Here is a 14165-nt window from a genome sequence, read left to right as displayed (position 1 = left end):
CGACTGACTCTTCTAGAAGTATCAACCAGGGCAACTCTTGCTCCAAACTCTAATGTCCTGCACTTAGAATGGAACCCAAGCCCTGCCTGCATCCTCAATAACTAACAGTGCCCAGTAGCTAAATGGGGCACATTTTGGACGCACTAACATATATCACATGTCATGGACAGACAGAGGGACAGGTAGGTACAGATATTCTGGTGAAGGGCTTATGGTTCTCCTTTAAAGGCTTATTGATTATTATTTCAAAGTTTACGATTATTATTTGAAGTTTCATGTCTGTTACTATCTTGTCATCTATCAAACGCACACTTAGGGTAGATCCAACATGAAACCTTGTACAGTGAGAAGTGAAGGAGATAATGTTGACTGTGTGTGTGTGTGTGTGTGTGTGTGTGTGAGAGAGAGAGACAGAGAGAGACAGAGACAGAGAAAGAGAGAGAGAGAGTGAGCTGATCAGGGCCGGGGGTACAGGCCTGCTCAGGCTGTACAACTGGCCCCCCAGGACCTGCTCCTGGATGCACTCAGCCCGGTGCTGTCCACATCCAACACTTCCAACTCAGCCAAGGGGAAGGCGGGGTGGGAAAGTGTCACTTCTCATTTCCTTTGACCAGCTCAAGGAGAAACAGAGCTCGGTTTTCTGAGAGCCTCATAATTAAACGAATTAAAATGTTTTCCTTCACGGTGACTTTGCCAACTCCCGTCCACCTCTCCCTGGCCCCGTTCCCAGCGAGGGGATAGAGCCTGGGAGGACGCAGAATGACATGTTGTGTGCTTCTAGAGCAATTAGCTTGTGCATCGTCATGTTGGGGAGAGATTTATGGCTGGCTCTTGGAGCATTCCAGCCCAGACCTCTGTAGCCTGGATTTGTCTTCTGGGGAAGTTCCTGGAAGCGGAGCCTCAATATTAATTCCAATTACAGTCAGATGAGAACCCATTCATAAGGATCGCCTTCGACAGGCTCCTCTTCTGCCGTTCTGGCCTGACCTTGAGCCACCATTGCTGTCGCCAGCCTCAGAGAGGGAGGAAAGAGTGCTGGGCTCAGCCCTGGGCGCTCCGGCAAGTTGGGGAGGCAGGCCATGGGGTGCTGGGCTTTGAGGCGGAGGGCTGAGGGAGCACAAGGAGGAAAAATGTGAAGGACATGATGTCTCAGAACCTTTAGTCGGGGGACCATCCTCAGTACCCTCCCCAGATTCTTCTGGAAGGGTGGCAATGCAGGGGGCACTGCCTGGGGTCTGACCTTTCCCAGGCCCTGGGACCACCTTTGACTTGGTTTCTGAAATAGACCCTCTAGTCCCAGAGTAGGAACCCAAGTCCTTGACGGACCCAGGATTCACTGGAGCCACACCCTCCGAAGGGTCCCAGGTGTACGCTGGGGACAAAGCCTACTGTCTGGCCATCAGTGCCTGCTCGCCGAGCTGTCCCTTGAGGGGTCCTGGGTGAGCAGGGCCGTCGGTGACTGACACACACTCATTATCACATCTGAAGATGGATGTTCCTCATGGCACCAAGACCCCAAGGACCAAATATAAACCCAAGGAAGCAATTACCCGAGTATTGATTATGGATTAGGCTAACAACATTACTAATTACATCTAAAGATATGTATCCACTGCACCAGCCTGTTAATGGCTTTCACGAGGTATTAAGGCTGCTAATCGGGAAAAACAGTAGGTTTATCACCAGCTGTAATTACAGGGTCCCTGGAGAAAGAAGATGGCCAAGGCGTGCATCCTTCCTTTCCATGACCCTAGCTCCCCCCGCAGTGGAGACCTCAAGGGCCACGTCCGAAACCCAAGACTGGAGTGAGTGCCCTGGTCAGCCAGTGAGTGGTGAAGTATGGCACAGGGCCTCCCTTGCAAGGGTGGTGGCTCACAAAGGTCAGGGACTGGGCCCTTTCCTCCAGGACAGGAAAGTGGGGGAAGCTTTGGGTCCCTCCACCTATGGGACTATTTCACACTTCTCTCTTTGCTGGTACCACTTCTCCCCTTTCCCATCCCCACCTCCACCTATGCCTTACTTGCCTTCTGGTTTCTGCTTAGAGTCACCCCTGGAAACCTCCCCTGTGTTCCCCTGACTGGGCGAGCCCCTCTCTCAGCTCTCAGAGGGCCAGCCCCTCCTGGGATAGAAGGTTGAGTCCATCTCCCTCTCCCCAGACCATCAGGTCAGTAAACAGTGACTAAATAGATCTGATTCGATAAGAGTTACTAGACCATGTGTAGTCCTAGTTATTTATGTGTTTAGTTTTTTAACAATTTCTGAGCATTCTATATACTTTTAATATTATAGGGGTCCTATTTCTGAATAAGATATTTTCCTCATTATATTTTCTTTTAAATGATTACCTTTTAATTACTCAAGGAATACACGAATACATTTTTCGTTAAAAATTCAGACCTTAGAGTCAGTCTCCCAAGGCAATAGGAGTAAAAGCAAAAATGAACAAATGGGACCAAATCAAATTTATAAGCTTTTGCACAGCAAAGGAAACCATCAACAAAACAAAAGACAACCTACGGACTGAGAGAAAATATTTGCAAACAATGCAACTGACAAGGGCTTATTTCCAAAATATACAAACAGCTCATACAACTCAAAAACAACAACAACAAAAAACAATCAAAAAGTGGGCAGAAGACCTAAATAGATATTTCTCCAAAGAAGACATACATACGGCCAATAGGCACATGAAAAGATGCTCAACATTGCTAATTATTAGAGAAACGCAAATCAAAACTACAGTGAGGTACCACCTCACACCAGTCAGAATGACCATCATTATAAAAGTCTACAGGGCTTCCCTGGTGGCGCAGTGGTTGAGAATCTGCCTGCCAATGCAGGGGACACGGGTTCGAGCCCTGGTCTGGGAAGATCCCACATGCCACGGAGCAACTAAGCCTGTGAGCCACAACTACTGAACCTGTGCATCTGGAGCCTGTGCTCTGCAACAAGAGAGGCCGCGATAGTGAGAGGCCCGCGCACTGCAATGAAGAATGGCCTCCACTTGCCGCAACTAGAGAAAGCCCTCACGCAGAAACGAAGACCCAACACAGCCAAAAATAAAAATAAATTAAAAAAAAAAAGTCTACAAATAACACATGCTGGAGAGGGTGTGGAGAAAAGAGAACCCTCCTACATTGTTGGTGGGAATGTAAATTTGTGCAGCCACTATGGAAAACAGTAAGAAGGTTCCTCATAAAACTAAAAATAGAGTTGCCATATGATCCAGCAATCCCACTCCTTGGTATATATCCAGACAAAATTATAATTCGAAAAGATACATACATTCCTATGTTCATAGCAGCACTATTCACAATAGCCAAGACATGGAAACAACCTAAATGTCCATCAACAGAGGAATGGATAAAGAAGATGTGGTATACACACACACACACACACACACACACACACACACAATGGAATACTACTCAGCCATCAAAAAGAATGAAATAATGCCATTTGCAGCAACATGGATGGACCCAGAGATTATCCTACTAAGCAAAGTAAGTCATAAAGAGAAAGACAAATACCATATGATATCACTTATATGTGGAATTTAAAATATCACACAAATGAACTTAGGAAACAGAAACAGAAACAGACTCACAGACACAGAAAACAAACTTACAGTTATCAAAAAGGAAAAAGGGTGGGGGAGGGATAAATTAGGAGTTTGGGATTAGCAGATACAAACTACTATATATAAAATAAACAACAAGGTCCTACTGTATAGCACGGGGACTATATTCAACATCTTGTAATAAACCATAATGGAAAAGATTATGAAAAAGAATATATATATATATATATATATATATATATATATATATATATATATATACACATATATCTGAATCACTTTGCTGTATACCAGCAATTAACACAACACTGTAAATCAACTATACTTCAATAAAATTAAATTAAAAAACCAATCCAGGAAACAGTACTGATTTACAAAAAAAAAATACCAAGCTCCCCACAAAAAAAACCCTCAGACCTTATAGATAAAATTAAATCCCCTCTTTGCCACTATCTACAACCCCAGAGGGGGCACAGGTGCAATTTGGTGTGGATGCTTCTAGACCATTTGTGCGTCTGTGCACACACATTTGTACCTACAGAAATAAAGAATGTTGTTTTGCATGCTGGTGTGCGTGTGTGCCCATGTTGCATGAGTCTTTTGTCCCACGTGCAAAACCAGAGCATGACAAAAATGATGGGAGGACAATCTATCCTCGTCATAGATGGGTTTTTTGACCATCCTGATAAAAAATGAGAAATGATAGTGCTGGACTGTCATTAAAAATAACTGGACGGTGACTTATGTTCTCAGTTGATGCAGCTGATTTAGGGACTACTACACAACACTGCCAACAGGTCCCATTTTTCCCGTCCTGGGACACGCATTGGGATATTGGGAAGCACACTGGGGGAACTGGGATCACAGGCCCCTGACTCTCCCTCCCACCTCCTCCCCCACTGTGGCTCAGCCTACCATAGGCCAGGACCCAAGTCTTACTCTTCCCTGTAGTGTCACCTATACAGGCCTGGTGTACCCAGGAGGTACTCAGTGAATGTCTGTCAAAGGCATGGAATAAAACCAAGGAGAGCCATGGGAGAACAAGCAGCCTCCAACCAGTGGCACCAGTCAGGACCCCGGCACACCCGAACAGGGACATCTGATAATAGTCTATTTATAAAGGTGGGGGAGGGCAGAGAGAGAGCAGTGAGCTCTTCAGGTGTGAAGGGACAAGGGCAGGCTGTGGCCGCTGCCCCAGGGACGGGGCTTGACAGAAGCTGGGCATTTGGTAGAGGGTACCGCCATCCATGGCAACCTGGTGGTGGAGGAACTGGGAGAAGAAATGCTTCCAGGTCACTCTCTGCTACCTGCTGGTGCCTCCTGATGTCTGAGCCCAGCGGGAGTCAAAGGCCAGGGAACCTGCAGCCGGACAGAGATACGTGGACAACATGTGGCCTATCCACCTCCTTGGAGCCATCCACGGTGTGGGAGGAGGGGGAGGGCAGGCTCTGTCCCCGTCCACCCAGCTGGCCCGCAGCAGCTGGAGCGTGCCCTTCCTGAGGCCTGGCTCAGAGCTTCCACCTGCAGCCTGAGCCTGAGTGACATCAGGATCTCAGGGGTTCCCTACCTGCCACCTCAGGCTGCCCACCAGCCCCACTGCACTCCAGCAGCAGGGGGGGATGGAGTGCATACCTGGGTATTTGGCCAGGTGCACGAGGGCAGGGAAACTGAAGCATACTCCTGTTCCTCTGCAGCCGGTGACATCAGTCGGTGACATCACCAGGCTTGTCCTGCAGGTGGAGGGCGTCAGAAGGTCAAATAACTCATCGGGGAGGTAGGGTGAGGGATGGCATCAACAGCAGGGCTGTGCCAGGAACGCTCCTGCTGGCTGTTGAAGGGGCCGCGACTGGAGGACAAAGCCTTGCGCAGCTGTCTGAAGTTGTGACCCCAGCTCCGAGCTCAGGAAGGGTCTGTGCACAGCTGGCTGCTTCTGAGTGTGTGTGACTGTGTGGCCGGGTGGGTGCCAGGCCCCAGCATGTGGGACCACGTGGGAACTGCAGGTAAAGGGCATCCAGCTCTCCACAGGTGCATCCTTTCCACAGAAAGGCTGTGAAGACACTTGCCTTTTTCAGAGTCCTATTTGGGCTGGAGGTCGGCCCCTACCTGTCTTCTTCTGCAGCCCAGGCGCCTCCCCTCCACCTGCAGGCCATTCTCCTCCTCTGCTGCCTCCAGCCTCTCCCCTCTAACCCCTCTCCCACACAGGGGTCTCCAGAACAGAAATCCAGACCCCACTCAGAGCTGCCCTTGCCTCCTCTGCCTCAGAATAAAGCACAGAGCAGGTGTTAAGCGAGGGGAGGAGACAGCTGGCTGCACCCATGAAGTTCAAAGTATGCCGTGTGTCCTTCCACGTCCCCTTAAGACCCGGGGGGTGGGGGGGGGGGCTGAGGTCTGGGAAGTTGGGGGTGGTGGCCTCACAGCTTCCAGGCACCACACGGGCTTTCGCACCTCCCGTCACTGCGCACCTGGGCCTTCACTGTCTCTTCCTGCCCACGGGCAGCCCACAGCATCCTGCTGTTCAGTAAAATTCAGCCCCACGGCCCCATCTCCCCCTCGCAGTCTTGGCTTCCCGGGCTTTCCCAGGACCCCTCCTGAGCCATCAACTGGGCCCTCACTTCCCTTTGCCTCAGGGATCTGACTGGTCACCTCTATGCTTCCTGCAGAGAGAGGCCAGGTCACCACCCAGGATGGCACTGTTCCCTAAGGAGGGTTCCCACATCAGAGTCAGCAGGGACTGACGGCGGAGGGCGCCCAGCTGCGCGCTGAGGCCCAGAGAGCCCTGCCCGAAGCGCGCGGCTCTGAGCAGAAACCCGCAGCTACAAGCAACCGCGCCCGGATGAGCGAGCACCGCGGGCATCACTCTGCAGGGTGGAGACCGAACGTCAAGACCTGTCTACATGGGGGCACGAAGGCCCCAGGGCAGCGTGTGGACATGAGTGGCAACTGTGCCGAATATATTGCGAACAGCAACAAGGGATCAGGGCGGAGCATTCATCCAGCGTGCTTGGGTGAGCGGTTACGCGCTACAGGAGAGCTGGAGTACTTGCTTTCCTCTCAGCGCCCCCGCAGAACCCGCCCCTCCCCGCAGGACCCGCCCCTCCCCGCAGGACCCGCCCCTCCCCACAGGACCCGCCCCTCTCCGCAGGACCCGCCCCTCCCCACAGGACCTGCCCCTCTCTGCAGGACCGTCCAGCTGGCCCAGCCCTCCCACCCCACAGGCCCCGCACTCCCCATACTTCCCACCTCACTAATCTAGTTTCCTGCCTTTGGTGATGGAGCACCGGCAGACTATGGACGGGGTGGGAAAGACCAAATCCTGGATGCTGAGAAGCAGTGAGAGGGGAAGATGAAGGGCTTGGGGCCAGGGGTGAGTCTGGGGTTGCAGTGGAGGACAAGAGGTCAGAGAATGAAAGCAGGGCCTGTGCCAGGAGCCCTTTTATCCATTTAGAGAGAAATGGTCAAGATTAGGATCCCACTGGGGAGGTCTTTCTTCTTTGAGCACAGCGGTTTGCCAAGGTGACAGGGCCTGGGGACTGAGGGGAGCCAACCCCAAAAAAGCTGTTCAGGGTCCTATGGGTTAAGGCCCCCGGAAGGAAGGAACACTGATATGGCCCTGGCAGGACAACCTTCTGCTTCTCCCTCCTGGAAAAGGCGAGCTGTGACCAGAAAGAAAGGAAACGGCAGGGGACTTCCCTGGTGGCACAGTGGTTAAGAATCCGCCTGCCAATGCAGGGGACATGGGTTTGAGCCCTGGTCCGGGAAGATCCCACATGCCACGGAGCAACTAAGCCCGTGTGCCACAACTACTGAGCCTGTGCTCTAGAGCCAGTGAGCCACAACTACTGAGTCCATGTGCCACAACTACTGAAGCCCGCAGGCCTAGAGCCCATGCTCCGCAACAAGAGAAGCCACCGCAATGAGAAGCCTGCGCACCGCAACCAAGAGTAGCCCCCCCTCGCTGCAACTAGAGGAAGCCTGCGCACAGCAACGAAGACCCAATGCAGCCAAAAATCAATCAATCAATCAATAAATTTTTAAAAAAGAAAAAAAAAGAAAGGAAACGGCAGGGATGGGGCCTCAGCCAGGGTCTGCCTGTCTGGTGCTCTGCAGGAACCTAAGGAGCCTGAGTCCCACTCCGGTTTGCAGCCTCTAGGCCTCCTGTGTCCGACTGTCTTCCTCTGAGGTACCCTGGCCCACCAAGGGGAGGAACCACACAGTGACCAGCTTTCACCCCAGGGAGGATCCCACCCTGACCACCAGCCACTCACCTTCCCAGCATCCCCAGGAACAGGCTCTGAGCTCTGCCCATTACCACATCTCCCCTCCCACCCTCCAACAGGCCTGGAATGACCGCCCCCTGGGAGCCGCAATTCACAGGAGTGCGTTCCATGGATCAGTAACCCACAAAGTCTTCTGTCATGTACATTTGAAAAGGCTGTGCCCCACCTCCCCTCTGCTCGCTGCCAACCTTTCTTCTCAATTTCTAATGCAGGTTCACCAGATAAAAGGCTCTGAGAGGTTCTGCAGCACATAAACATTTAACTGGGCATCATGCAGCATTTCCTATATCTATTTGATCATGAAGTCCTTTCTCATCTGACACATTTTGAGAAGAGCTAACTAAAGTACAGGTCCCAGGGAATTCCCTGGTGGTCCAGTGGTTAGGACTCTGCACTTCTACTGCAGGGGGCACGGGTTCAGATCCCTGGTCGGGGAACTAAGATCCCGCGCAGCCAAAAAAATAAATAAATAAAGTACAGGTCCGATCATTTCTTCCTTCAACACTCGAGTGCCTCTTTGGACCTGTCCTTTCAGCCCCAGACGGGCACCTTGCTGGCCTTCGTCATTCCTGCTTGCCTCCAGGACACAGGTCCTTTGCTTCACCTGCCCTGCGGGTCATCCCGAGCCTGGTCCTGACCTCTCAGCCTGAGCTCATCTCTTTCTGCACCCTCCACACAGCCCAGCGTTCACACACTCTCTAAACACAGAACGTCCTGTAGGCCTCCTCGCCTTGTTCCAGCCCTTCTCCAGCCCAGAGTGCCCTCTCCCATTTCTTCATCAATCCCTTCAGTTCTAACTCATCAATGAAGACTCAAATGCTGCCTCTGCCATGAAGCCTTTCTTGATCTCCATCAGGATGACTCATTCCAGATGGCTATCATTTCTTTATTATTCCCTTCATGTTTCAGCCAAGTACTCTCCATCTCCCCCAAAGAGTAGTCCTGGCAGGAGAGTGCCAGATCTGATTTGACTCTGTATCCCTCTGTACCCCATCCGCCAGGACCTTGCACAAGACTGTTCTAATAACATTTCTATCAAGCAATCAGTAGATGTTGTCGCAATCACTTCTCCCACCTCTCCCTTTTGCCTCTGGGAAGAGCAAGAGGCCCAGGGCTTCCTTTCACGGGAGTTCTGGGATTATGCTGAGCCATGAGGAGTCGTAGATATAAGAATAATGAATGTTGCTGATTGAGTCTGGGGGCTCCTTACAACCATGCATGTAGTGACGTATGGAGTCAGCCCTAAGATGAGCCAGCATCTAAGGCACCCACGAGGCTATACCAGGGTCAGCAGAGGCCCGGGACCCTGAGGACCAGCACAGTGTACTCCTTGCTGGGTGGTGAGAAATGGGCATGGGAAGGAAGTAAAAGACAATAAAATAAAGAAGCCCGAAGAGGAAGAGAGAGGAAGAGTTGCCACGGAATCCTGATGTGTCCCCTGGTTTTGTCAGCCACTCTGGGGACATACAGGAGAGTGCTGGAACAACATAGCACGCCCTTCCCCATGTCTCCCCGATGGTGCTGCTCTAGCAAAGGTCAGTGGGGTAACGTGTGCCGCCGTGAGAAGGACCGTGGTGCAGGGCCGGGTCCATGGAGCGAGTGGCGAGGACAAGCCGGGCTAATGCCGAAAGTGGGGGCAGGTCCCCTACAACCCCCTTGGCTGACACGGGCCACCTGGGAGCATTTGCCATCGGCAGGGTGCTGCGTGTGAGAAGTGATGGAGGAGGAGAGGGCAGGAGAGGGCAGGGGAGAAGGATCTGCCTCCGCCCCCTCCCCACTCTGAGCCCTGGTCATGGGCCCCAGCTGGTCCTCCCAGCATAGCTGCGTGCACAGAACCTCCCCTTTCCTGGGTGCACCTTCCTGAAAATGAGCCTCTGAGCGCTGAGGTCATTCCAGGCCCTGCTCCTCAGCGTGTGTCCTTGAAGCAGCCAGTCACCGGCACCGTGAGCTCGGCCTGGCCCAGCCCCCCGGACCAGGATCTGCATTTCCCCAGGAGCCCTGGGGGATTTGTGGGCAGAGGTGTGGGAAGGGCCAATCTCAGGTGCTCTTCAGCAAACTTGACCTCCTCAGTCACATGACAGGCTTCTTGAGGTGCAGTCCCATCTTAGGTCTCTTGGTTCTCTCTGCCCTCCCCTCAAACCCAGCCGTATAAAGTTGGCCCTAAAACTGAAGCGAGGCCAGTGCTCAGCAAGGAATGAATAAAGCAAATGAAATCAGGTAACTGGGCTCAGCACTCTCTTGGGATTTTAAAGATCCCGATCATGGGAAATCAGGGTCAGATATTTGCACTGGCATCTCCACTTCAGGTCACCTGCCATTAGAACCGGAGTTGGACAGGAACCCAAGACCCTCCTCACTCAACTAGAAGGAACAGCAGGGCTTGGTTTACCCCTCTGCCAAGGGGGTGAAAATCTTGCTTGTTTCAGAGGCTTTGGAGAACATCGCCTGCCCCCGTGAATGCACGCGGAGAGCTGCCAGCTACTGTCATGGTCCCATTATGCATACTGGGATTCTGATCGGAAGAGTCACACTCCAGAGAGGCAGCTGTTCTCGTCCGCAGGTGGAGTATCTGCCTGACATCACTGGACAGCCGGGGACGAGGGCGGTGGCCTTCCAACAGAGCCACCTGCCTCAGCCTGACAGATTGACGCAAGGAAGGTGGAAACGGTCTGTTCCTGGCCTTGTCTGACCAGCGGAGGAGGATTGAGAAATGTGTCTGGCATTGGTGCTGCAAGGAGAATACATAAGTAGCCAAGTCACTTACTGGAAAAGAAATGAGCTAATCTGCCAAGCCAGCCTGAATCTTAATGGGAGGACAAGGCAGTGGGGTGGGAAGGCGGGCAAGAGGGCCTGGTCTGTGGCCGGGTTTTCGCGTGCCGAGTGCCTTCCATCTCATGCCCTGTCCTGGGAGCAGCAGAGCCCCGTGGAAAGCAGCGATGGTTCTGAACATGACACTCTTCTTTTTTTTTTTCCCCACAACTTCTTTTTTATGTTTATTTTTAAGTTTTATTTTTCTTATTAGTCATCCATTTTATACACATCAGTGTATACATGTCAATCCCAATCTCCCAATTCATCCCACCACCACCACCACCCCCCACCGCTTTCCCCCCTTGGTGTCCATACGTTTTTTCTCTACTTCTGTGTCTCAATTTCTGCTCGGCAAACCGGTTCATCTGTACCATTTTCTAGCTTCCACATATATGCGTTAATATACGATATTTGTTTTGCTCTTTCTGACTTACTGCACTCTGTATGACAGTCTCTACAAATGACCCAATTTCGTTCCTTTTTATGGCTGAGTAATAGTCCATTGTATATATGTACCATATCTTCCTTATCCATTCATTTGTCAATGGGCATTTAGGTTGCTTCCATGACCTGGCTATTGTAAATAGTGCTGCAGTGAACATTGGGGTGCATGTGTCTTTTTGAATTATGGTTTTCTCTGGGTATATGTCCAGTAGTGGGATTGCTGGGTCATATGGTAATTCTATTTTTAGATCTTTAAGGAACCTCCATACTGTTCTCCATAGTGGCTGTATCCATTTACATTCCCACCAACAGTGCAAGAGGGTTCCCTTTCTCCACACCCTCTGCAGCATTTGTTGTTCGTAGATTTTCTGATGATGCCCATTCTAACTGGTGTGAGGTGATACCTCATTGTAGTTTTGATTTGCATTTCTCTAATAATTAGTGATGTTGAGCAGCTTTTCATGTGCTTCTTGGCCATCTGTATGTCTTCTTTGGAGAAATGTCTACTTAGGTCTTCCGCCCATTTTTGGATTAGGTTGTTTGCTTTTTTTAATACTGAGCTGCATGAGCTGTTTATATATTTTGGAGATTAAACCTTTGTCCATTGATTCATTTGGAAATATTTTCTCCCATTCTGAGGGTTGTCTTTTCGTCTTGTTTGTAGTTTCCTTTGCTTTGCAAAAGCTTTTAAGTTTCATTAGGTCCCATTTGTTTATTTTTGTTTTTATTTCCATTACTCTAGGAGGTGGATCAAAAAAGATCTTGCTGTGATTTATGTCAAAGAGTGTTCTTCCTGTGTTTTCCTTGAAGGGTTTTATAGTGCCCGGTCTTACATTTAGGTCTCTAATCCATTTTGAGTTTGTTTTTGTGTATGGTGTTAGGGAGTGTTCTAATTTCATTCTTTTACATGTAGCTGTCCAGTTTTCCCAGCACCACTTATTGAAGAGACTTTTGTCTTTTCTCCATTGTATATCCTTGCCTCCTTTGTCATAGATTAGTTGACCATAGGTGCGTGCGTTTATCCCTGGGCTTTCTATCCTGTTCCATTCATCTATATCTCTGTTTTTGTGCCAGTACCATAATGTCTTCATTACTGTAACTTTGTAGTATAGTCTGAAGTCAGGGAGTCTGATTCCTCCAGCTTCGTTTTTTTCCCTCAAGACTGCTTTGGCTATTCGGGGTCTTTTGTGTCTCCATACAAATTTTAAGACTTTTGTTCTAGTTCTGTAAAAAATGCCATTGGTAATTTGATAGGGATTGCATTGAATCTATAGAGTGCTTTGGGTAGTACAGTCATTTTCACAATATTGATTCTTCCAATCCAAGAACATGGTATATCTTTCCATCTGTTTCTTTCATCTTTAATTTCTTTCATCAGTGTCTTATAGCTTTCTGCATACAGGTCTTTTGTCTCCCTAGGTAGGTTTATTCCTAGGTATTTTATTCTTTTTGTTGAAATGGTAAATGGGAGTGTTTCCTTAATTTCTCTTTCAGATTTTTCATCATCAGTGTATAGGAATGCAAGAGATTTCTGTGCATTAATTTTGTATCCTGCAACTTTACCAAATTCATTGATCAGCTCTAGTAGTTTTCTGGTGGCATCTTTAGGATTCTCTATGTATAGTATCATATCATCTGCAAACAGTGACAGTTTTACTAATTCTTTTCCAATTTGTATTCCTTTTATTTCTTTTTCTTCTCTGATTGCCGTGTCTAGGACTTCCAAAACTATGTTGAATAATAGTGGTGAGAGTGGACATCCTTGTCTTGTTCCTGATCTTAGAGGAAATGTTTTCAGTTTTTCACCATTGAGAATGATGTTTGCTGTGGGTTTGTCGTATATGGCCTTTATTATGTTGAGGTAGGTTCCCTCTATGCCCACTTTCTGGAGAGTTTTTATCATAAATGGGTGTTGAATTTTGTCAAAAGCTTTTTCTGCATCTATTGAGATGATCATACGGTTTTTCTTCTTCAATTTGTTAATATGGTGTATCACATTGATTGATTTGCGTATATTGAAGAATCCTTGCATCTCTGGGATAAATCCCACATGATCGTGGCGTATGATCCTTTTAATGTGTTGTTGGATTCTGTTTGCTAGTATTTTGTTGAGGATTTTTGCATCTATATTCATCAGTGATATTGGTCTGTAATTTTCTTTTTTTGTAGTATCTTTGTCTGGTTTTGGTATCAGGGTGATGGTGGCCTCATAGAATGAGTTTGGGAGTGTTCCTTCCTCTGCAATTTTTTGGAAGAGTTTGACAAGGATGGGTGTTAGCTCTTCTCTAAATGTTTGATAGAATTCACCTGTGAAGCCATCTGGTCCTGGACTTTTGTTTGTTGGAAGATTTTTAATCACAGTTTCAATTTCATTACTTGTGATGGGTCTGTTCATATTTTCTATTTCTTCCTGGTTCAGTCTTGGAAGGTTATACCTTTCTAAGAATTTGTCCATTTCTTCCAGGTTGTCCATTTTATTGGCATAGAGTTGCTTGTAGTAGTCTCTTAGGATGCTTTGTATTTCTGCAGTGTCTGCTGTAACTTCTCCTTTTTCATTTCTAAATTTATTGATTTGAGTCCTCTCCCTCTTTTTCTTGATGAGTCGGGCTAATGGTTTATCAATTTTGTTTATCTTCTCAAAGAACCAGCTTTTAGTTTTATTGATCTTTGCTACTGTTTCCTTTGTTTCTATTTCATTTATTTCTGCTCTGATCTTTAAGATTTCTTTCCTTCTGCTAACTTTGGGTTTTGTTTGTTCTTCTTTCTCTAGTTCCTTTAGATGTAAGGTTAGATTGTTTATTTGAGATTTTTCTTGTTTCTTGAGGTAGACTTGTATAGCTATAAACTTCCCTCTTAGAACTGCTTTTGTTGCATCCCATAGGTTTTGGATCATCGTGTTTTCATTGTCATTTGTCTCTAGGCATTTTTTGATTTCCTCTTTGATTTCTTCAGTGATCTCTTGGTTATTTAGTAACGTATTGTTTAGCCTCCATGTGTTTGTGTTTTTTATGTATTTTTCCCCTGCAATTGATTTCTAATGTCATAGTGTTGTG

At 48.5% G+C, this 14165-nt stretch overlaps 1 non-coding gene across 1 annotated transcript; it reads left to right on the top strand.

The window, feature by feature from the left end:
- Positions 1–8220: 8220 nt before the first annotated feature.
- TRNAR-UCU (transfer RNA arginine (anticodon UCU)) lies at positions 8221–8294 on the top strand. The gene has a single exon. It is a non-coding gene; the product is annotated as a tRNA-Arg (tRNA).
- Positions 8295–14165: the final 5871 nt, after the last annotated feature.

The sequence above is a fragment of the Balaenoptera ricei genome, chromosome 16, assembly GCF_028023285.1.
Source record: "Balaenoptera ricei isolate mBalRic1 chromosome 16, mBalRic1.hap2, whole genome shotgun sequence".
NCBI classification, from domain to species: Eukaryota; Metazoa; Chordata; class Mammalia; order Artiodactyla; family Balaenopteridae; genus Balaenoptera; species Balaenoptera ricei.
Note: the sequence above shows the minus strand (reverse complement) of the source record. Positions and strands in the feature narration are given on the sequence as shown.